The sequence below is a fragment of the Ascaphus truei genome, chromosome 16, assembly GCF_040206685.1.
Source record: "Ascaphus truei isolate aAscTru1 chromosome 16, aAscTru1.hap1, whole genome shotgun sequence".
NCBI lineage: Eukaryota > Metazoa > Chordata > Amphibia > Anura > Ascaphidae > Ascaphus > Ascaphus truei.
Genome location: NC_134498.1, coordinates 18,704,834 through 18,729,375, shown reverse-complemented (window position 1 = coordinate 18,729,375; position 24,542 = coordinate 18,704,834). Strand labels below are relative to the sequence as shown.

Genomic DNA, 24,542 nt, shown 5'->3' with positions numbered 1-24,542 from the left:
TGTGCGCAAGCGGGGAGACTATAGAGCCTGTTACAAATGCGTTATTTACAACAGTTATGCACGTATATGACAATTGCAGTACAGTACATGCATCGATAAGTGGGAAAAGGTAGTGCTTCCCTTTAAGTACATTTTCGCTTTACATACATGCTCCGGTCCCATTGCGTACGTTAATGCGGGGTATGCCTGTATGCTGTCAACACCTCATCCAGGGTTTATTACACCAGAGGACAATACTCCAGCTACAGAACCCTAATATTCTGTGACGAACCTCATGTGCAATGTATTTAGACCTTCCTTCAGTATAAAGATACCTCTCACCAGCTTAAAGCTGTGTAATGCAGCGAGCATAAGCTTATAAGGGTCCATGTCAAAATGGATTTGATGCAAAAGGTGACACTGTGTGACATGTTTGCATGTAATTTCCCAGAATCCCTTGCTGCAGTGGAAGCATGGTATGATAGGCGATAATGGTGAAAAGAAGGGTTGCAGACTTGTCTAAGACGTGAATGTGCTCACAAGTGATTTTCATTTTATATATATATATTTTTACAGGTTTGAAGCAGGGGGTCTTTGGAGCTGAATATGTTAATTTCAGCTCTGTGAACCCCTGGTTACAGAGATACTTACCTCTGCCGGTATCTCTGCAGCCAGGGAACTTTTGTGCCTAATGAAATGGTGGTTTAAATGTCCAGCATCAAACTGGCCAATAGGAAGTCGAGATGTCACCCGGTATGGCATCCAATTGGCCCGGTAGACCTGGACCTTAAATACATGCAATCCCTACAGAGGTAAGTATCTCAAGAAGCAGGGGGTCACGGAGCTATAATTAACACAGTTCAGCTCATGAGACACCCTGCTTCAATCCAGTGATTAAAAAACATATACCTGTATATGTATATATTTTTAATGTTAACCCATATTGCTGCTTTAAATGTAGTGACATTAGTGACCAGAGTTGAGTACAAATGTCTTGAGTCAATGTATATCAATGTATTCTATTTACTTGTGTGAATACTCATGATATTGAGATGCTAGCATTACAGAAGTTTTGAATTACAAACCTGTCTTTAAATCAGTGGTATAATTTCGCAAACAACCTTATTATTGCATTTTAAGCCAAGAGATCTAATTGACTCCTTTTAAAAACATCCCTAAACATTACACTACTAAATAACAAGTATTCAGGCTGAGATCAGGCTATCCAAATATTGCCATTGCATATTGCTTAGTATGAATGAAAAGCAATTAGGGCAGAGAAAACAAAAAGTTTGCTACAACTTACAGCCGGCCTGGGGGAGAAGTCGCATATGCAATGGCAAATTAGACTACTTTGTATGCTAGTTCTGTACTCTGGTTTATATATATAAAAAAATCCTGCAATCTTAATGCAGCGTGCTAAAATTCATAGGCACTCTCTATGCAACCACACACATATACTGCAGCAAACTGCAGGGGGCACGTTTCTTATCTACCACAGGTTATCTTGTCAATAGAGATGTGGGGATGGCTCACGGTTCAGTCAATGACTGAGTCATCTGGGATATCATTAAAGCCTGACTTGCTGGTGGCCTTGGAGGACTGGAGTTTGCCACTCCTGCTCTAGTAACTTACTTGCACACAGAGGGGCTGAGATGGGGAGGCCTGTTCTGGATTTTTGGCTGGTTTCACTGCGTTTTAATAATGCTGAATTTTGCAACTGGGCACTGGTTAGAAGTAGCCAAAGTGCCGTCTGGGCCTGGTTGGTTGCAGATGCCCTTTCCCCTTTAAAATATTTAGGGTTATTGTTAATTGGGACACTGTCCCCTCAATGTCACAGTCACTTTCTCTGCAATGCTCTCAAATCTAATCTATTCAAGTATTCAATAATTATTAAGCAGTGCTATATATGTAACCCCATGTGTCTGCAATCAGCACAGGACATGGCCCCTTTAAGAATTACATTCCACTGGACCATGTTACTGTGCTTAGCCAGTGGAATGACAGTTGGTGACAGTTGGAAAGGGAACTGAGGGAGTGAAGGTGTGCAAGCCCATCCTGCACAGTGAGTCCATGCAGGACCCCTAAGAGAGAGAGAACTGCAGCGAGAGAGTTGCTCCACTGGACCAGTGCATACAGCAGGGCCCAGCAGAGACCAGGACCTGACAGTGCAGAGGAAAGCAGGCAGACAGAGGCTACTACAGGGAGAGATTAGGGAGCCCAGCTGTGCAGGAATTACACTAGTTTGGAGTGGGTGACCTAACCCCCGAAGGATATAAACTGCAGTTATATTGCCATCACAGTTTGATCTTTGTGAAGCACCAGGCCTATTTGGCACATTTGGAATTCCATTTTTGCTAAGGATACATCAGAGCAAACCTTTCAGAGAGGTGATGAAGCGCATCCAAACAATGCTGGAGATCTAAGAAAAAGAGTTTGAAAAGTTAAAGTTTATGAGCTCCAATGATTGTGCTAGCACACCAGGATCTACAGGCCAGTAACCCATGATTGCGAGGTCAGACAGAGACAAAAGTTATTTGTTTGCGCATAGTTTGTTTAAGTATATATGTGAATGGAGTGATTCTGAGATTAAGCGTCACCATACTGATTCATATGAGATATGTAATGCCACAAATTATAGCTATATGAGTATATAAAGCTAGATATATTTCATTACCACTATGTTGTCTAGTCACTACAGTCTCACATAACATGTTCCACACACTATAAGAATTAAACAGTAACCCATAGGACTCAGGCTCCCACCTCAGTGATAGGCCATATAATCTGAGGTAAAATAAAGAGGGGTTACATACAAATCAGTTTTTTTAACCCATTGCTACAGTACAGTCTTATATATATATATATATATATATATATATATATATATATATACACAGCTCAACCACCTTATAACGCTGTGCTTGGGGTCCAAAGAATCAAATTGCGCTATAAGCGGATCACGTTATAAATGTACAATTGTATGCACTGTACAATAAAGTGTTTAAGACACCAATAATCGTGTTGTAAAGTATTCATAAATATAAAATTTGGGAGCCACGCTTGCATCGCGTTATAAGCAGATTCGCGTTGTAACGGATCGTGTTATAACGGGGTTGAGCTGTATATATATGTAACACCCTGGCAAGAGGGACAGGGGGTACAGTGGAAACGGAGGGTACTAAACAGTCTCTGTCACTTTAAACAGGGTTTGTGCCTGGATAAATGTGTAGGTGCTCAGCGGTTTACATGTGGCAACTCAGGGTTGATGACGTGGATTCGTGTCGGCTTGTATGAGGAGCTGGTGCAGGAATAAATAGGCACTTTTATCTTGTTTTATTGAGCAGGGAAAACACTTCTCCATATACATACATATTCTTGAAGTGGCACACTCTTGTGAAACAGGACAGGTTTTCAGTATTTTGGAATTTTTAATCCAGATCCCTCTTACTATGAGATTATTAATGGTTTACTCTCCCAGAGAGTCTTTTGCCCTGCTTATGACAGATCAGGGAGTTAAACTTGAAACTCCTATCAGACCCCTTCAGGTATCTCCTCTTTTAGAACCCTGAGCTAGGGAATTACCCTCTGCTCTAGAGTAGGTCTACAGGATGCAGGTTCCTTAGGGCCCTTCCTAACTGGAAATTCACCCTAGCACTGGTGAACAATAAAGGTGTCCTCCCGCAGTCACCCTGGATGGTAAGGGATCATTTTGATATTAAATGGGGTATGCTACAAAATGGTGGATCCCCACCTTTTTATACCCAGGGGGCGTTAACAATAATCTACCCCAGTTTCTGGGCAGATTATATGTTGCAATGTGGTCACACCATATCAGGTGACCTGTCTAGCAACTTCTAGAATAAAGGCAGGGCTAACTCTAACCTATAGAATACAACATATTGAATACTAAAATGTAATAATGCAGGCCCTGCAAAGGATTAACCCCTACACTGCCTACAGGTACCTATACTGACTGCAGAGATTTCTAGCAGGGAGCTACATATAGATATATAGACATATAGATATGTGTGAAATTGTCAAAATCAGAATTCCCTGAGCTTTCCATTCAAAATCCGTTCCGCAGTGTGAAATACGTTAGCGGATTGTTCCAGTTTCAATCTGTGCAGATCAAAAAAACGACATTGGATTCAACCCGCTGGTGGATTTTACCAATCCAATCCGCGGATTCTGCAACGTGATAGCGAATTTTAAGAATCCGCAGATTGAATTGTTGGTGATAAAAAAAAAATCCGAAAGACAAAATCGCCCTTTTTGAGGCGATTCGTGGAAATCTGCAGACCAAAAGGAACCGGACGAACCAATTTCGGTAAATAAATAAATATATATATATATACAGTGTTCGACAAATATGGGCGTGTGGATTTAACCCTCGGGCGAGTAAATATTGGCCCAAGCAGCACACGTGTTTTTTAAATTTCCCCTGCTCGCGCTGCTGTTTTTCCCGCGCTCACGCTGCGCTGGAGGAAAAAAAAAAAAAAAAGCCGGAGGCGGGTTCATGTTGTTGGGGGAGATTACACCGCCTCCGGCTCTCTGAGCAGTGCCTTCGCTCCTCCCCCGCCTCTCAGCAACTTCCCCTCCTCAGCGCTTCCACTCCTCCCCCTTCCGGCAGCCAGCCCCTTCCACGCCTGTCTGCCTCAGGGCCATCCGGTCCCCCCCATTTGCCCCCCCCTTCAGGGCCATCCGCCCCCCCCTCGCATCGGGCCATCCACCCCCCCCTCGCATCGGGCCATCCGCCCCCCCCTCGCATCGGGCCATCCGCCCCCCCTCGCATCGGGCCATCCGCCAACCCCTCGCATCAGGCGATCCGCCCCCCCCTCGCATCGGGCCATCCGCCCCCCCTCGCATCGGGCCATCTGCCCCCCTCGCATCGGGCCATCCGCCCCCCCTCGCATCGGGCCATCCTCCCCCCCCCCTCGCATCGGCCATCCGCCCCCCCCTTCGCATCGGGCCATCCGCCCCCCCCACCTCGCATCGGCCATCCGCCCCCCCCTTCGCATCGGGCCTTCCGCCCCCCCCCTCGCATCGGGCCATCCGCCAGGCCCTCGCATCGGGCCATCCGCCCCTCCCCCCTCGCATCGGGACATCCGCCCCCCCCTCGCATCGGGACATCCGCCACCCCCCCTCAACCAAAACTGCCGTGCGGAGGCCCCCGCTGCCATGTGCGACCCGCCCTGCCTTGAAGAGGCCCTCCTGCCGTGCGGAGGCCCCCGCTGCCATGTGCGACCCCCTGCCTTATGGGTGAGTGTTTGTGTGTGTCAGTGACAGACTGTGAGTGTGAGTTTGTCTGAGTGAGTGTGTCTGAGTGAGTGTCTGTGTGTCTGTGAGTGTGTCACCCTCTCTCCCTCTCCCTGTCACCCTCTCCCTGTGTCACCCTCCCTCTCCCTGTGTTACCCACCATCTCCCTCTGTCACCCTCTCCCTGTGTCACCCACCCTCTCCCTCTGTCACCCTCTCCCTGTGTCACCCACCCTCTCCCTCTCCCTGTGTCACCCTCCCTCTGCCTGTGTCACCCTCCCTCTCCCTGTGTCACCCTCCCTCTCCCTGTGTCACCATCCCTCTCCCTGTGTCACCCTCCCTCTCCCTGTGTCACCCTCCCTCTCCATGTCACCCTCCCTCTCCATGTGACCCTCCCTCTCCCTGTGTCACCCTCCCTCTCCCTGTGTCACCCTCCCTCTCCCTGTGTCACCCTCCCTCTCCCTGTGTCACCCTCCCTCTCCCTGTGTCACCCTCCCTCTCTGTGTCACCCTCCCTCTCCCTGTGTCACCCACCATCTCCCTCTGTCACCCTCTCCCTGTGTCACCCACCCTCTCCCTCTGTCACCCTCTCCCTCTGTCACCCTCTCCCTGTGTCACCCACCCTCTCATTGTGTCACCCACCCTCTCCCTGTGTCACCCTCCCTCTCCCTGTGTCACCCTCCCTCTCCCTGTGTCACCCTCCCTCTCCCTGTGTCACCCTCCCTCTCCCTGTGTCACCCACCCTCTCCCTGTGTCACCCTCCCTCTCCCTGTATCACCCACCATCTCCCTCTGTCACCATCTCCCTGTGTCACCCACCACCTCCCTCTGTCACCCTCTCCCTGTGTCACCCACCCTCTCATTGTGTCACCCACCCTCTCCCTGTGTCACCCTCCCTCTCCCTGTGTCACCCTCCCTCTCCCTGTGTCACCCTACCTCTCCCTGTGTCACCCTCCCTCTCCCTGTGTCACCTTCCCACTCCCTGTGTAACCCACCATCTCCCTCTGTCACCCTCTCCCTGTGTCACCCACCCTCTCCCTCTGTCACCCTCTCCCTGTGTCACCCACCATCTCCCTCTGTCACCCTCTCCCTCTGTCACCCTCTCCCTGTGTCACCCACCCTCTCCCTGTGTCACCCTCCCTCTCCCTGTGTCACCCTCCCTCTCCCTGTGTCACCCTCCCTCTCCCTGTGTCACACACCATCTCCCTCTGTCACCCTCCCCCTGTGTCACCCACCCTCTCCCTTTGTCACGCTCTCCCTCCTTCTGTCACCCTCTCCCTGTGTCACCCACCCTCTCATTGTGTCACCCACCCTCTCCCTGTGTCACCCTCCCTCTCCCTGTGTCACCCTCCCTCTCCCTGTGTCACCCTCCCTCTCCCTGTGTCACTCTCCCTCTCCCTGTGTCACCCACCCTCTCCCTGTGTCACCCTCCCTCTCCCTGTGTCACCCACCATCTCCCTCTGTCAACATCTCCCTGTGTCACCCACCACCTCCCTCTGTCACCCTCTCCCTCTGTCACCCACTCCCTCTGTCACCCTCTCCCTGTGTCACCCACCCTCTCCCTGTGTCACCCTCCCTCTCCCTGTGTCACCCTCCCTCTCCCTGTGTCACCCTCCCTCTCCCTGTGTCACCCTCCCTCTCCCTGTGTAACCCACCATCTCCCTCTGTCACCCTCTCCCTGTGTCACCCACCCTCTCCCTCTGTCACCCTCTCCCTCTGTCACCCACCCTCTCCCTCTGTCACCCACCCTCTCCCTGTGTCACCCTCCCTCTCCCTGTGTCACCCTTCCTCTCCCTGTGTCACCCTCCCTCTCCCTGTGTCACCCTCCCTCTCCCTGTGTCACCCTCTCCCTCTCGCATCGGGACATCCGCCACCCCCCCTCAACCAAAACTGCCGTGCGGAGGCCCCCGCTGCCATGTGCTACCCGCCCTGCCTTGAAGAGGCCCTCTTGCCGTGCGGAGGCCCCCGCTGCCATGTGCGACCCCCTGCCTTATGGGTGAGTGTTTGTGTGTGTCAGTGACAGACTGTGAGTGTGAGTTTGTCTGAGTGAGTGTGTCTGAGTGAGTGTCTGTGTGTCTGTGAGTGTGTCACCCTCTCTCCCTCTCCCTGTCACCCTCTCCCTGTGTCACCCTCCCTCTCCCTGTGTTACCCACCATCTCCCTCTGTCACCCTCTCCCTGTGTCACCCACCCTCTCCCTCTGTCACCCTCTCCCTGTGTCACCCACCCTCTCCCTCTCCCTGTGTCACCCTCCCTCTGCCTGTGTCACCCTCCCTCTCCCTGTGTCACCTCCCTCTCCCTGTGTCACCATCCCTCTCCCTGTGTCACCCTCCCTCTCCCTGTGTCACCCTCCCTCTCCATGTCACCCTCCCTCTCCATGTCACCCTCCCTCTCCCTGTGTCACCCTCCCTCTCCCTGTGTCACCCTCCCTCTCCCTGTGTCACCCTCCCTCTCCCTGTGTCACCCTCCCTCTCCCTGTGTCACCTTCCCTCTCTGTGTCACCTCCCTCTCCTGTGTCACCCACCATCTCCCTCTGTCACCCTCTCCCTGTGTCACCCACCCTCTCCCTCTGTCACCTCTCCCTCTGTCACCCTCTCCCTGTGTCACCCACCCTCTCATTGTGTCACCCACCCTCTCCCTGTGTCACCCTCCCTCTCCCTGTGTCACCCTCCCTCTCCCTGTGTCACCCTCCCTCTCCCTGTGTCACCCTCCCTCCCCCTGTGTCACCCACCCTCTCCCTGTGTCACCCTCCCTCTCCCTGTATCACCCACTATCTCCCTCTTCACCATCTCCCTGTGTCACCCACCACCTCCCTCTGTCACCCTCTCCCTGTGTCACCCACCCTCTCATTGACCACCCTTTCCCTGTGTCACCCTCCCTCTCCCTGTGTCACCCTCCCTCTCCATGTGTCACCCTACATCTCCCTGTGTCACCCTCCCTCTCCCTGTGTCACCTTCCCACTCCCTGTGTAACCCACCATCTCCCTCTGTCACCCTCTCCCTGTGTCACCCACCCTCTCCCTCTGTCACCCTCTCCCTGTGTCACCCACCATCTCCCTCTGTCACCCTCTCCCTCTGTCACCCTCTCCCTGTGTCACCCACCCTCTCCCTGTGTCACCCTCCCTCTCCCTGTGTCACCCTCCCTCTCCCTGTGTCACCCTCCCTCTCCCTGTGTCACACACCATCTCCCTCTGTCACCCTCCCCCTGTGTCACCCACCCTCTCCCTTTGTCACGCTCTCCCTCCTTCTGTCACCCTCTCCCTGTGTCACCCACCCTCTCATTGTGTCACCCACCCTCTCCCTGTGTCACCCTCCCTCTCCCTGTGTCACCCTCCCTCTCCCTGTGTCACCCTCCCTCTCCCTGTGTCACCCACCCTTTCCCTGTGTCACCCTCCCTCTCCCTGTGTCACCCACCATCTCCCTCTGTCACCATCTCCCTGTGTCACCCACCACCTCCCTCTGTCACCCTCTCCCTCTGTCACCCTCTCCCTCTGTCACCCTCTCCCTGTGTCACCCACCCTCTCCCTGTGTCACCCTCCCTCTCCCTGTGTCACCCTCCCTCTCCCTGTGTCACCCTCCCTCTCCCTGTGTCACCCTCCCTCTCCCTGTGTCACCCTCCCTCTCCCTGTGTAACCCACCATCTCCCTCTGTCACCCTCTCCCTGTGTCACCCACCCTCTCCCTCTGTCACCCCTCTCCCTCTGTCACCCACCCTCTCCCTCTGTCACCCACCCTCTCCCTGTGTCACCCTCCCTCTCCCTGTGTCACCCTTCCTCTCCCTGTGTCACCCTCCCTCTCCCTGTGTCACCCTCCCTCTCCCTGTGTCACCCTCTCCCTCTCCCTGTGTCACCCTCTCCCTCTCCCTGTGTCACGCTCCCTCTCCCTGTGTCACCCTCCCTCTCCCTGTGTCACCCACCCTCTCCCTCTCCCTCTCCCTGTCACCCTCCCCCTCTCCCTGTGTCACCCTCTCCCTCTCCCTGTGTCACCCTCTCCCTGTGTCACCCTCTCCCTCTCCCTGTGTCACCCTCTCCCTGTGTCACCCTCTCCCTCTCCCTGTGTCACCCTCTCCCTCTCCCTGTGTCACCCTCCCTCTCCGTGTCACCCTCCCTCTCCCTGTGTCACCCACCACCTCCCTCTGTCACCCTCTCCCTGTGTCACCCACCATCCCCCTCTGTTACCCTCTCCCTCTGTCACCCTCTCCCTGTGTCACCCACCCTCTCCCTGTGTCACCCACCATCTCCCTTTGTCACCCTCTCCCTGTGTCACCCACCATCTCCCTCTGTCACCCTCTCCCTCTGTCACCCTCTCCCTGTGTCACCCATCCTCTCCCTGTGTCACCCTCCCTCTCCCTGTGTCACCCTCCCTCTCCCTGTGTCACCCTCCCTCTCCCTGTGTCACCCTCCCTCTCCCTGTGTCACCCACCATCTCCCTCTGTCACCCTTACGGGTGAGTGTTTGTGTGTGTGAGTGACAGACTGTGAGTGTGAGTTTGTCTGAGTGAGTGTGTCTGAGTGAGTGTCTGTGTGTCTGTGAGTGTGTCACCCTCTCTCCCTCTCCCTGTCACCCTCTCTCTGTGTCACCCTCCCTCTCCCTGTGTCACCCTCCCTCTCCCTGTGTCACACTCCCTCTCCCTGTGTCACCCTCCCTCTCCCTGTGTCACCCTCCCTCTCCTGTGTCACCCTCCCTCTCCCTGTGTCACCCTCCCTCTCCGTGTCACCCTCCCTCTCCCTGTATCACCCTCCCTCTCCCTGTGTCACCCTCTCCTCTCCGTGTTACCCTCCCTCTCCCTGTGTCACCCACCATCTCCCTCTGTCACCCTCTCCCTGTGTCACCCACCCTCTCCCTCTGTCACCCTCTCCCTCCGTCACCCTCTCCCTGTGTCACCCACCCTCTCCCTGTGTCACCCACCCTCTCCCTGTGTCACCATCCCTCTCCCTGTGTTACCCTCCCTCTCCCTGTGTCACCCTCCCTCTCCCTGTGTCACCCTCCCTCTCCCGTGTCACCCTCCCTCTCCCTGTGTCACCCACCATCTCCCTCTGTCACCCTCTACCTGTGTCACCCACCATCTCCCTCTGTCACCCTCCTCTCCCTATGTCACCCTCCCTCTCACTGTGTCACCCTCCCCCTCCCTGTGTCACCCTCCCTCTCCCTGTGTCACCCACCATCTCCCTCTGTCACCCTGTCCCTGTGTCACCCACCCTCTCCCTCTGTCACCCTCTCCCTCCCTCTGTCACCCTCTCCCTCTGTCACCCTCTCTCTCTGTCACCCACCCTCTCCCTGTGTCACCCACCCTCTCCCTGTGTCACCCTCCCTCTCCCTGTGTCACCCTTCCTCTCCCTGTGTCACCCTCCCTCTCCCTGTGTCACCCTCCCTCTCCCTGTTTCACCCTCCCTCTCCCTGTGTCACCTACCCTCTCCCTCTCCCTGTGTCACCCTCTCCCTCTCCCTGTGTCACCCTCTCCCTCTCCCTGTGTCACCCTCTCCCACTCCCTGTGTCACGCTCCCTCTCCCTGTGTCACCCTCCCTCTCCCTGTGTCACCCACCCTCTCCCTCTCCCTGTCACCCTCCCCCTCTCCCTGTGTCACCCTCTCCCTCTCCCTGTGTCACCCTCCCTCTCCCTGTGTCACCCTCTCCCTCTCCCTGTGTCACCCTCTCCCTGTGTCACCCTCTCCCTCTCCCTGGGTCACCCTCTCCCTCTCCCTGTGTCACCCTCTCCCTGTCACCCTCCCTCTGCCTCTCCCTGTCACCCTCCCTCTCTCTTTCCGTGTAACCCTCTCCCTGTGTCACCCACCCTCTCTGTCTCCCAGTGTCACCCTCTCCCTGTGTCACCCTCTCCCTTTCTCTGTCGTCCTCTCTCCCTCTCTCTGTCGCCCTCTCTTCTTCGCTCTCTCTGTCGCACTCTCTTCTTCGCTCTCTCTGTCGCACTCTCTTCTTCGCTCTCTCTGTCGCACTCTCTTCTTCGCTCTCTCTGTCGCACTCTCTTCTTCGCTCTCTCTGTCGCACTCTCTTCTTCGCTCTCTCTGTCGCACTCTCTTCTTCGCTCTCTCTGTCGCACTCTCTTCTTCGCGGTCTCCCTGTGTCACCCTCCCTCTCCCTGTGTCACCCTCCCTCTCCCTGTGTCACCCTCCCTCTCCCTGTGTCACCCTCCCTCTCCCTGTGTCACCCACCATCTCCCTCTGTCACCCTCTCCCTGTGTCACCCACCCTCTCCCTCTGTCACCCTCTCCCTGTGTCACCCACCCTCTCCCTCTCCCTGTCACCCTCCCTCTCCCTCTCCCTGTCACCCTCCCTCTCCCTCTCTGTGTCACCCTCTCCCTGTGTCACCCACCCTCTCCGTCTCCCTGTGTCACCCTTTCCCTGTGTCACCCTCTCCCTCTCTCTGTCGCCCTCTCCCTCTCTCCCTCTCTCTGTCACCCTCTCTCTGTCACACTCTCTTCTTTGCTCTCTCTGTCGCACTCTCTTCTTCGCTCTCTCTGTCGCACTCTTTTCTTCGCGCTCTCTGTCGTACTCTCTTCTTCGCTCTCTCTGTCGCACTCTCTTCTTCGCTATCTCTGTCGCACTCTCTTCTTCGCTCTCTCTGTCGCACTCTCTTCTTCGCTCTCTCTGTCGCACTCTCTTCTTCGCGGTCTCCCTGTGTCACCCTCCCTCTCCCTGTGTCACCCACCATCTCCCTCTGTCACCCTCTCCCTGTGTCACCCACCCTCTCCCTCTGTCACCCTCTCCCCATGTCACCCACCCTCTCCCTCTCCCTGTGTCACCCACCATCTCCCTCTGTCACCCTCTCCCTGTGTCACCCACCCTCTCCCTCTGTCACCCTCTCCCTGTGTCACCCACCCTCTCCCTCTCCCTGTGTCACCCTCTCCCTGTCACCCTCCCTCTCCCTCTCCCTGTCACCCTCCCTCTCCCTCTCCGTGTCACCCTCTCCCTGTGTCACCCACCCTCTCCGTCTCCCTGTGTCACCCTTTCCCTGTGTCACCCTCTCCCTCTCTCTGTCGCCCTCTCCCTCTCTCCCTCTCTCTGTCACCCTCTCTCTGTCACACTCTCTTCTTCGCTCTCTCTGTCGCACTCTCTTCTTCGCTCTCTCTGTCGCACTCTCTTCTTCGCTATCTCTGTCGTACTCTCTTCTTCGCTCTCTCTGTCGCACTCTCTTCTTCGCTCTCTCTGTCGCAATCTCTTCTTTGCTTTCTCTGTCGCACTCTCTTCTTCGCTCTCTCTGTCGCACTCTCTTCTTCGCTCTCTCTGTCGCACTCTCTTCTTCGCTCTCTCTATCGCACTCACTTCTTCGCTCTCCCTGTTGCACTCTCTTCTTCGCTCTCTGTCGCACTCTCTTTTTCGCTCTCTCTGACGCACTCTCTTCTTCGCTCTCTCTGTCGCACTCTCTTCTTCGCTCTCTCTATCGCACTCTCTCCTTCGCTCTCCCTGTTGCACTCTCTTCTTCGCACTCTGTCGCACTCTCTTTTTCGCTCTCTCTGTCGCACTCTCTTCTTCGCTCTCTCTGTCGTACTCTCTTCTTCGCGCTCTCTGTCGCACTCTCTTCTTCGTGCTCTCTGTCGCACTCTATTCTTCGCTCTCTCTGTCGCACTCTCTTCTTCGCTCTCTCTGTCGCACTCTCTTCCTCGCTCTCTCTGTCGCACTCTCTTCTTCGCTCTCTCTGTCGCACTCTTCTTCGCTCTCACCCTCCCTCTCCCTGTGTCACCCTCCCTCTCCCTGTGTCACCCTCCCTCTCCCTGTGTCACCCTCCCTCTCCCTGTGTCACCCTCCCTCTCCCTGTGTCACCCACCATCTCCCTCTGTCACCCTCTCCCTGTGTCACCCACCCTCTCCCTCTGTCACCCACCCTCTCTCTGTGTCACCCACCCTCTCCCTGTGTCACCCTCCTCTCCCTGTGTCACCCTTCCTCTTCCTGTGTCACCCTCCTTCTCCCTGTGTCACCCTCCCTCTCCCTGTGTCACCCTCCCTCTCCCTGTGTCACCCTCTCCCTCTCCCTGTGTCACGCTCCCTCTCCCTGTGTCACCCTCCCTCTCCCTGTGTCACCCACCCTCTCCCTCTCCCTGTCACCCTCCCCCTCTCCCTGTGTCACCCTCCCTCTCCCTGTGTCACCCTCTCCCTCTCCCTGTGTCACCCTCTCCCTGTGTCACCCTCTCCCTCTCCCTGTGTCACCCTCTCCCTGTCACCCTCCCTCTGCCTCTCCCTGTCACCCTCCCTCTCTCTCTCCGTGTCACCCTCTCCCTGTGTCACCCACCCTCTCCGTCTCCCAGAGTCACCCTTTCCCTGTGTCACCCTCTCCCTCTCTCTGTCGCCCTCTCTCCCTTCCTCTGTCACCCTCTCCCTCTGTCACCCTCTCCCTCTGTCACCCACCCTCTCCCTGTGTCACCCAACCTCTCCCTTTGTCACCCTCCTCTCCCTGTGTCACCCTTCCTCTCCCTGTGTCACCCTCCCTCTCCCTGTGTCACCCTCTCCCTCTCCCTGTGTCATGCTCCCTCTCCCTGTGTCACCCTCCCTCTCCCTGTGTCACCCACCCTCTCCCTCTCCCTGTCACCCTCCCCCTCTCCCTGTGTCACCCTCCCTCTCCCTGTGTCACCCTCTCCCTCTCCCTGTGTCACCCTCTCCCTGTGTCACCCTCTCCCTCTCCCTGTGTCACCCTCTCCCTCTCCCTGTGTCACCCTCTCCCTGTCACCCTCCCTCTGCCTCTCCCTGTCACCCTCCCTCTCTCTCTCCGTGTCACCCTCTCCCTGTGTCACCCACCCTCTCCGTCTCCCAGAGTCACCCTCTCCCTGTGTCACCCTCTCACTCTCTCTGTCGCCCTCTCTCTCTCTCTCTGTCACCCTCTCCCTCTCTCTGTCACACTCTCTTCTTCGCTCTCTCTGTCGCACTCTCTTCTTCGCTCTCTCTGTTGCACTCTCTTCTTCGCTCTCTCTGTCGCACTCTCTTCTTCGCTTTCTCTGTCGCACTCTCTTCTTCGCTCTCTCTGTCGCACTCTCTTCTTCGCACTCTCTGTCGCAATCTCTTCTTCGCGCTCTCCCTGTGTCACCCTCCCTCTCCCTCTGTCACCCTCTCCCTCTGTCACCCTCTCCCTGTGTCACCCACCCTCTCCCTGTGTCACCCTCCCTCTCCCTGTGTCACCCTCCCTCTCCCTGTGTCACCCTCCCTCTCCCTGTGTCACCCTCCCTCCCCTGTGTAACCCACCATCTCCCTCTGTCACCCTCTCCCTGTGTCACCCACCCTCTCCCTCTGTCACCCTCTCCCTCTGTCACCCACCCTCTCCCTCTGTCACCCACCCTCTCCCTGTGTCACCCTCCCTCTCCCTGTGTCACCCTTCCTCTCCCTGTGTCACCCTCCTCTCCCTGTGTCACCCTCCCTCTCCCTGTGTCACCCTCCCTCTCCCTGTGTCACCCTCTCCCTCTCCCTGTGTCACCCTCTCCCTCTCCCTGTGTCATGCTCCCTCTCCCTGTGTCACCCTCCCTCTCCCTGTGTCACCCACCCTCTCCCTCTCCCTGTCACCCTCCCCCTCTCCCTGTGTCACCCTCTCCCTCTCCCTGTGTCACCCTCTCCCTGTGTCACCCTCTCCCTCTCCCTGTGTCACCCTCTCCCTGTGTCACCCTCTCCCTCTCCCTGTGTCACCCTCTCCCTCTCCCTGTGTCACCCTCCCTCTCCGTGTCACCCTCCCTCTCCCTGTGTCACCCACCACCTCCCTCTGTCACCCTCTCCCTGTGTCACCCAGCCATCCCCCTCTGTTACCCTCTCCCTCTGTCACCCTCTCCCTGTGTCACCCACCCTCTCCCTGTGTCACCCACCATCTCCCTTTGTCACCCTCTCCCTGTGTCACCCACCATCTCCCTCTGTCACCCCTCTCCCTCTGTCACCCTCTCCCTGTGTCACCCACCCTCTCCGTCTCCCAGAGTCACCCTCTCCCTGTGTCACCCTCTCACTCTCTCTGTCGCCCTCTCTCCCTCTCTCTGTCACCCTCTCCCTCTCTCTGTCACACTCTCTTCTTCGCTCTCTCTGTCGCACTCTCTTCTTCGCTCTCTCTGTTGCACTCTCTTCTACGCTCTCTCTGTCGCACTCTCTTCTTCGCTTTCTCTGTCGCACTCTCTTCTTCGCTCTCTCTGTCGCACTCTCTTCTTCGCTCTCTCTGTCGCAATCTCTTCTTCGCGCTCTCCCTGTGTCCCCCTCCCTCTCCCTCTGTCACCCTCTCCTCTGTCACCCTCTCCCTGTGTCACCCACCCTCTCCCTGTGTCACCCCTCCCTCTCCTGTGTCCACCCTCCCTCTCCCTGTGTCACCCTCCCTCTCCCTGTGTCACCCTCCCTCTCCCTGTGTAACCCACCATCTCCCTCTGTCACCCTCTCCCTGTGTCACCCACCCTCTCCCTCTGTCACCCTCTCCCTCTGTCACCCACCCTCTCCCTCTGTCACCCACCCTCTCCCTGTGTCACCCTCCCTCTCCCTGTGTCACCCTTCCTCTCCCTGTGTCACCCCTCCCTCTCCCTGTGTCACCCTCCCTCTCCCTGTGTCACCCTCCCTCTCCCTGTGTCACCCTCTCCCTCTCCCTGTGTCACCCTCTCCCTCTCCCTGTGTCATGCTCCCTCTCCCTGTGTCACCCCTCCCTCTCCCTGTGTCACCCACCCTCTCCCTCTACCTGTCACCCTCCCCCTCTCCTGTGTCACCTCTCTCCCTCTCCCTGTGTTGTCACCTCTCTCCCTGTGTCACCCTCTCCCTCTCCCTGTGTCACCCTCTCCCTGTGTCACCCTCTCCCTCTCCCTGTGTCACCCTCTCCCTCTCCCTGTGTCACCCTCCCCTCTCCGTGTCACCCTCCCTCTCCCTGTGTCACCCCACCACCTCCCTCTGTCACCCTCTCCCTGTGTCACCCACCATCCCCTCTGTTACCCTCTCCCTCTGTCACCCTCTCCCTGTGTCACCCACCCTCTCCCTGTGTCACCCACCATCTCCCTTTGTCACCCTCTCCCTGTGTCACCCACCATCTCCCTCTGTCACCCTCTCCCTCCTGTCACCCTCTCCCTCTGTCACCCACCCTCTCCCTGTTTCACCCTCCCTCTCCCTGTGTCACCCTCCCTCTCCCTGTGTCACCCTCCCTCTCCCTGTGTCACCCTCCCTCTCCCTGTGTCCACCCTCCCTCTCCCTGTGTCACCCACCATCTCCCTCTGTCACCCTTACGGGTGAGTGTTTGTGTGTGTGAGTGACAGACTGTGAGTGTGAGTTTGTCTGAGTGAGTGTGTCTGAGTGAGTGTCTGTGTGTCTGTGAGTGTGTCACCCTCTCTCCCTCTCCCTGTCACCCTCTCTCTGTGTCACCCTCCCTCTCCCTGTGTCACCCTCCCTCTCCCTGTGTCACACTCCCTCTCCCTGTGTCACCCTCCCTCTCCCTGTGTCACTCTCCCTCTCCCTGTGTCACCCTCCCTCTCCCTGTGTCACCCTCCCTCTCCGTGTCACCCTCCCTCTCCCTGTATCACCCTCCCTCTCCCTGTGTCACACTCCCTCTCCGTGTTACCCTCCCTCTCCCTGTGTCACCCACCATCTCCCTCTGTCACCCTCTCCCTGTGTCACCCACCCTCTCCCTCTGTCACCCTCTCTCCCTCCGTCACCCTCTCCCTGTGTCACCCACCCTCTCCCTGTGTCACCCACCCTCTCCCTGTGTCACCATCCCTCTCCCTGTGTTACCCTCCCTCTCCCTGTGTCACCCTCCCTCTCCCTGTGTCACCCTCCCTCTCCGTGTCACCCTCCCTCTCCCTGTGTCACCCACCATCTCCCTCTGTCACCCTCTACCTGTGTCACCCACCATCTCCCTCTGTCACCCTCCCTCTCCCTATGTCACCCTCCCTCTCACTGTGTCACCCTCCCTCTCCCTGTGTCACCCTCCCTCTCCCTGTGTCACCCACCATCTCCCTCTGTCACCCTGTCCCTGTGTCACCCACCCTCTCCCTCTGTCACCCTCTCCCTCCCTCTGTCACCCTCTCCCTCTGTCACCCTCTCTCTCTGTCACCCACCCTCTCCCTGTGTCACCCACCCTCTCCCTGTGTCACCCTCCCTCTCCCTGTGTCACCCTTCCTCTCCCTGTGTCACCCTCCCTCTCCCTGTGTCACCCTCCCTCTCCCTGTGTCACCCTCCCTCTCCCTGTGTCACCCTCTCCCTCTCCCTGTGTCACCCTCTCCCACTCCCTGTGTCACGCTCCCTCTCCCTGTGTCACCCTCCCTCTCCCTGTGTCACCCACCCTCTCCCTCTCCCTGTCACCCTCCCCCTCTCCCTGTGTCACCCTCTCCCTCTCCCTGTGTCACCCTCCCTCTCCCTGTGTCACCCTCTCCCTCTCCCTGTGTCACCCTCTCCCTGTGTCACCCTCTCCCTCTCCCTGTGCCACCCTCTCCCTCTCCCTGTGTCACCCTCTCCCTGTCACCCTCCCTCTGCCTCTCCCTGTCACCCTCCCTCTCTCTTTCCGTGTAACCCTCTCCCTGTGTCACCCACCCTCTCTGTTTCCCTGTGTCACCCTCTCCCTGTGTCACCCTCCTTCTCTCTCTGTCGCCCTCTCTCCCTCTCTCTGTCGCCCTCTATCCCTCTCTCTGTCACCCTCTCCTTCCCTCTGTCACACTCTCTTCTTCGCTCTCTCTGTCGCACTCTCTTCTTCGCTCTCTCTGTTGCACTCTCTTCTTCGCTCTCTCTGTCGCACTCTCTTCTTCGCTCTCTCTGTCGCACTCTCTTCTTCGCTCTCTCTGTCGCACTCTCTTCTTCGCGGTCTCCCTGTGTCACCCTCCCTCTCCCTGTGTCACCCTCCCTCTCCCCTGTGTCACCCTCCCTCTCCCTGTGTCACCCACCATCTCCCTCTGTCACCCTCTCCCTGTGTCACCCTCCCTCTCCCTGTGTCACCCACCATCTCCCTCTGTCACCCTGTCCCTGTGTCACCCACCCTCTCCCTTTGTCACCCTCTCCCTCCCTCTGTCACCCTCTCCCTCTGTCACCTTCTCTCTCTGTCACCCACCCTCTCCCTGTGTCACCCACCCTCTCCCTGTGTCACCCTCCCTCTCCCTGTTTCACCCTTCCTCTCCCTGTGTCACCCTCCCTCTCCCTGTGTCACCCTCCCTCTCCCTGTGTCACCCTCCCTCTCCCTGTGTCACCCTCTCCCTCTCCCTGTGTCACCCTCTCCCACTCCCTGTGTCACGCTCCCTCTCCCTGTGTCACCCTCCCTCTCCCTGTGTCACCCACCCTCTCCCTCTCCCTTTGTCACCCTCTCCCTGTGTCACCCTCTCCCTCTCCCTGTGTCACCCTCTCCCTCTCCCTGTGTCACCCTCTCCCTGTCACCCTCCCTCTGCTTCTCCCTGTCACCCTCCCTCTCTCTTTCCGTGTAACCCTCTCCCTGTGTCACCCACCCTCTCTGTTTCCCAGTGTCACCCTCTCCCTGTGTCACCCTCTCCCTCTCTCTGTCGCCCTCTCTCCCTCTCTGTCGCCCTCTATCCCTCTCTCTGTCACCCTCTCCTTTCCTCTGTCACACTCTCTTCTTCGCTCTCTCTGTCGCACTCTCTTCTTCGCTCTCTCTGTCACACTCTCTTCTTCGCTCTCTCTGTCGCACTCTCTTCTTCGCTCTCTCTGTCGCACTCTCTTCTTCGCGGTCTCCCTGTGTCACCCTCCCTCTCCCTGTGTCACCCTCCCTCTCCCTCTGTCACCCTCTCCCTGTGTCACCCACCCTCTCCCTCTGTCACCCTCTCCCTGTGTCACCCACCCTCTCCCTCTCCCTGTGTCACCCTCTCCCTCTCCCTGTGTCACCCTCTCCCTGTCACCCTCCCTCTCCCTCTCCCTGTCACCCTCCCTCTCCCTCTCCGTGTCACCCTCTCCCTGTGTCACCTACCCTCTCCAACTCCCTGTGTCACCCTTTCCCTGTGTCACCCTCTCCCTCTCTCTGTCGCCCTCTCCCTCTCTCCCTCTCTCTGTCACCCTCTCTCTGTCACACTCTCTTCTTTGCTCTCTCTGTCGCACTCTCTTCTTCGCTCTCTCTGTCGCACTCTCTTCTTCGCTCTCTCTGTCGCACTCTCTTCTTCGCTCTCTGTCGCACTCTCTTCTTCGCTCTCCCTGTCGCACTCTCTTCTTCGCTCTCTCTTTCGCACTCTCTTCTTCGCTCTCTCTGTCGCACTCTTCTTCGCTCTCACCCTCCCTCTCCCTGTGTCACCCTCCCTCTCCCTGTGTCACCCTCCCTCTCCCTGTGTCACCCTCCCTCTCCCTGTGTCACCCTCCCTCTCCCTGTGTCACCCACCATCTCCCTCTGTCACCCTCTCCCTGTGTCACCCACCCTCTCCCTCTGTCACCCTCTCCCTTCCTCTGTCACCCTCTCCCTCTGTCACCCTCTCCCTCTGTCACCCACCCTCTCTCTGTGTCACCCACCCTCTCCCTGTGTCACCCTCCTCTCCCTGTGTCACCCTTCCTCTCCCTGTGTCACCCTCCCTCTCCCTGTGTCACCCTCCCTCTCCCTGTGTCACCCTCCGTCTCCCTGTGTCACCCTCTCCCTCTCCCTGTGTCACGCTCCCTCTCCCTGTGTCACCCTCCCTCTCCCTGTGTCACCCACCCTCTCCCTCTCCCTGTCACCCTCCCCCTCTCCCTGTGTCACCCTCCCTCTCCCTGTGTCACCCTCTCCCTCTCCCTGTGTCACCCTCTCCCTGTGTCACCCTCTCCCTCTCCCTGTGTCACCCTCTCCCTCTCCCTGTGTCACCCTCTCCCTGTCACCCTCCCTCTGCCTCTCCCTGTCACCCTCCCTCTCTCTCTCCGTGTCACCCTCTCTCTGTGTCACTCACACTCTCCGTCTCCCAGAGTCACCCTCTCCCTGTGTCACCCTCTCCCTCTCTCTGTCGCCCTCTCTCCCTTCCTCTGTCACCCTCTCCCTCTGTCACCCTCTCCCTGTGTCACCCACCCTCTCCCTGTGTCACCCACCCTCTCCCTGTGTCACCCTCCTCTCCCTGTGTCACCCTTCCTCTCCCTGTGTCACCCTCCCTCTCCCTGTGTCACCCTCTCCCTCTCCCTGTGTCACCCTCTCCCTGTGTCACCCTCCCTCTCCCTGTGTCACCCACCCTCTCCCTCTCCCTGTCACCCTCCCCCTCTCCCTGTGTCACCCTCCCTCTCCCTGTGTCACCCTCTCCCTGTGTCACCCTCTCCCTGTGTCACCCTCTCCCTCTCCCTGTGTCACCCTCTCCCTCTCCCTGTGTCACCCTCTCCCTGTCACCCTCCCTCTGCCTCTCCCTGTCACCCTCCCTCTCTCTCTCCGTGTCACCCTCTCCCTGTGTCACCCACCCTCTCCGTTTCCCAGAGTCACCCTCTCCCTGTGTCACCCTCTCACTCTCTCTGTCGCCCTCTCTCCCTCTCTCTGTCACACTCTCTTCTTCGCTCTCTCTGTCGCACTCTCTTCTTCGCTCTCTCTGTTGCACTCTCTTCTTCGCTCTCTCTGTCGCACTCTAATCTTCGCTTTCTCTGTCGCACTCTCTTCTTCGCTCTCTCTGTCGCACTCTCTTCTTCGCTCTCTCTGTCGCAATCTCTTCTTCGCGCTCTCCCTGTGTCACCCTCCCTCTCCCTGTGTCACCCTCCATCTCCCTGTGTCACCCTCCCTCTCCCTGTGTCACCCACCATCTCCCTCTGTCACCCTCTCCCTGTGTCACCCACCCTCTCCCTCTGTCACCCTCTCCCTGTGTCACCCACCCTCTCCCTCTCCCTGTGTCACCCTCTCCCTGTCACCCTCCCTCTCCCTCTCCCTGTCACCCTCCCTCTCCCTCTCCGTGTCACCCTCTCCCTGTGTCACCCACCCTCTCCGTCTCCCTGTGTCACCCTCTCCCTGTGTCACCCTCTCCCTCTCTCTGTTGCCCTCTCCCTCTCTCCCTCTCTCTGTGTCACCCTCTCTCTGTCACACTCTCTTCTTCGCTCTCTCTGTCGCACTCTCTTCTTCGCTCTCTCTGTCGCACTCTCTTCTTCGCTCTCTCTGTCGTACTCTCTTCTTCGCTCTCTCTGTCGCACTCTCTTCTTCGCTATCTCTGTCGCACTCTCTTCTTCGCTCTCTCTGTCGCACTCTCTTCTTCGCTCTCTCTGTCGCACTCTCTTCTTTGCTCTCTCTGTCGCACTCTCTTCTTCGCTCTCTCTGTCGCACTCTCTTCTTCGCGCTCTCTGTCGCACTATCTTGTTCGCTCTCCCTGTCGCACTCTCTTCTTCGCTCTCTGTCGCACTCTCTTTTTTGCTCTCTGTCGCACTCTCTACTTCGCTCTCTCTGTCGCACTCTCTTCTTCGCGCTCTCTGTCGCACTCTTTTATTCGCGCTCTCTGTCGCACTCTATTCTTCGCTCTCTCTGTCGCACTCTCTTCTTCGCGCTCTCTGTCACACTATCTTGTTCGCTCTCCCTGTCGCACTCTCTTCTTCGCTCTCTGTCGCACTCTCTTTTTTGCTCTCTGTCGCACTCTATTCTTCGCTCTCTCTGTCGCACTCTCTTCTTCGCTCTCTCTGTCGCACTCTCTTCTTCGCGCTCTCTGTCGCACTCTCTTCTTCGCTCTCTCTGTCGCACTCTCTTCTTCGCTCTCTCTGTCGCACTCTCTTCTTCGCTCTCTCTGTCGCACTCTTCTTCGCTCTCTCTGTCGCACTCTTCTTTGCTCTCTCTGTTGCACTCTCTTCTTCGCTCTCTCTGTCGCACTCTCTTCTTCGTGCTCTCTGTCGCACTCTCTCTTTGTCTCTCATTCTCTGTGTGTGTGTCTGTCATTCTCTCTTTCTCTCTGTGTGTGTGTGTCTCTCTCTCTCTCTCTCTCTCTCTCTCTCTCTCTCTGTGTGTGTGTGTGTGTGGGTGTGCCGCTCTCTGTGTGTGTGTGTGTCTGTCTGTCTCTCTCTCTCTCTGTGAAGCGCCGACGTCCAGACACTGGTTAAGTCATTCACATCTGGCTTTTATTTCTAGATCCGACATTGAGACACACACACACACACACACACACGACTAATTGTAGTATAATGTAATACAATAAATACATTTATGTCAAAAACGAATGTTGTTCTGACTAGGAATTTATTAAATGTATTTTATTTATATATTTTATTTTAAAGCGGGGTTGGGGGCGGGACAAGGGGCGGAGTTAGGGCGGGACTAGGGGCGGAGTTGGGGGCGGGACTAGGTGGCGAGTAGATTTTTTGGTTGGGCGAGTAGATTTTTGGGTGATTTGTCGAACACTATATATATATATTTATATATATATATATATATCACAAATGTAGGTGAACTCAAACATAATTAATCCCTCACTCACTTTTTGAAGCATTTAGCATTCTACTGCATAGTGCATAAATATTATTACACATAATAAAGTAAAATAATTGTTGAACACATGTTCAAATGCTGGTAAAAAATAAATAAAGTATGGTTATAATGTTATCGGTATAGTTAGAAGTACACAAGTCTGATTATACATCTTTAGATCTGGAATTGAAATGGCAGTACTGTAATCGGCACACACAACCAGCCTTGAGAATCCAGTTATTTGCTGGACATTGGCATGTCAAGTTTCACTCACACCAGCAACCCAATGGTTCTCTGTGGGTTTCCAAAAAGTGTATGCTAACATTTGCGAGCTTCTGGGCATTAATCAGCATCTCTCAGATGCACCTCCACTGTTGGTTAGTTCTTGTGGAGATGTAAGATATAAAAAAGGAGGAAGAAAATAGTGTACTAATTTATAAATATGATAAGCAAATAAAAATACCACTTGTGATAAATTTGAGTGAATCAGACAGGTCTGCAACCCTGTCTTACCCCATTATCGCTTTGCATACAGTACAATGCTTCCACTGAAGCCAGGGATTCTGGGTATTGACATGCAAATGAGCATAGTGTGTCACTCTTTACCTCTCATCCATTTTAACATGGACCCCTATAAGCTTATGCCTACCATATTACACAGCTTTTCAGCACAGTCTGGAGTAAAGAAGTGCAGAGCCAGTAAACCTACTAACTGACAGCTGTTTCAACCTTTTGGGTCTCATCACTCAGTATGAGGTTGGTTGCTGGCTCTGCAACATGAAGCTGGTACGTGGGTATACAGTAGCCAGACATTAAAAAAGTTATGATGGGTAAAGAATGTGAACAAACCCTCGTACAGTGTACAATAAATACAAATACGATCAAAAGCTTTAATTGACCACACATGATTTAACGCAGAATATAACCTCTCATCACAATGCACCAGTGAAAGCAATAACCAGGGCTCCATCTCTACGAACAAGATCTTGATATCTTTGAACCCAATGCAGTACTGAGTACTATACCATCCAGGATGTGTGGTCCCCGAAGGGAAAGGTGAAGCGGAGCACAGCCGTGCAATCGAGGGGTAAATCCAGGATAACAGCCAGTCTGATAAAAAACTTCTTTATTGGGTAAACAACAACATGGTGCAGAAAAAGGTTGCTCTTACGCGTTTCACGCCACGATTGGCGCTTCGTCAAAGAGTACTTACTACTACTTAACCTTTTTCTGCACCATGCTGTCGTTTACCCAATAAAGAAGTTTTTTTATCAGACTGGCTGTTATCCTGGATTTACCCCTCGATTGCACGGCTGTGCTCCGCTTCACCTTTCCCTTCGGGAACCACACATCTACAGATTCCAGGGGATGCACGTCCACGGAGGAACATCCGGTTACTGCATGTGAGTTACACCTTTGTTGGTTTTTACTGGGACTTAATACACATGGTACATGGTAGCGTTTGAGACGCAGTCCCAATCGGAAGTGATTTAGTGGGATTTCTCATATCTCCCATCTACAGCACCTACCAGGACCTTATACATGTTTCTCACAGCTTAGCGCTTACCTGTGTATACCAGGACTCACTTATATTGCAGATTACTGTTTGAGGAAGTTCTTCAATCAAGATTATTTGTATTATTTATGTTATTAGTTACCTTGGTCATTGCAGCACTATCTACCAGAACTTTGTTCTACAAGCTCTATACCATCCATGCTCTGTGAATTATGGTCAATGGATTCATAAAAGACATACAGATGCAATATTATGGTCGGTCGCAATGTCCTCACGAAATCCGCTGCAGTCACTTTTTTTTTTACATCTGTGCGCATGGAGTGCTAGTAAGGAGACTAAAGGTCCATCGGGATTAACACAGCGGGTCTCCCTGCATCTGAATGGGACTCACGCTGTGTGAATCCTACCGGGCTGTACCTCTCTGTAAGAGATGCAAAGTAAGAGAGACAGTATCAGTCACTCTTCCTGCGCACCTCTAAAAGGCGAACTTGCGGCTTTTATTTTATTTTAATAACACAGTATTGAAGCAAGGGGTCTCTGGAGCTGAACAGTAT

The 24,542-nt window shown here is 55.7% G+C and overlaps 1 long non-coding RNA gene across 1 annotated transcript in view; it reads left to right on the top strand.

Annotated features, from left to right (window-relative positions):
- The first annotated feature begins 2,007 nt into the window (after positions 1-2,007).
- LOC142467303 (uncharacterized) overlaps positions 2,008-24,542 on the top strand; it is a 59,294-nt gene continuing 36,759 nt past the window's right edge. The window contains exon 1 of the long non-coding RNA XR_012788357.1: positions 2,008-2,494. This is a non-coding gene — a long non-coding RNA (uncharacterized LOC142467303). The remainder of the gene's footprint in view (positions 2,495-24,542) is intronic.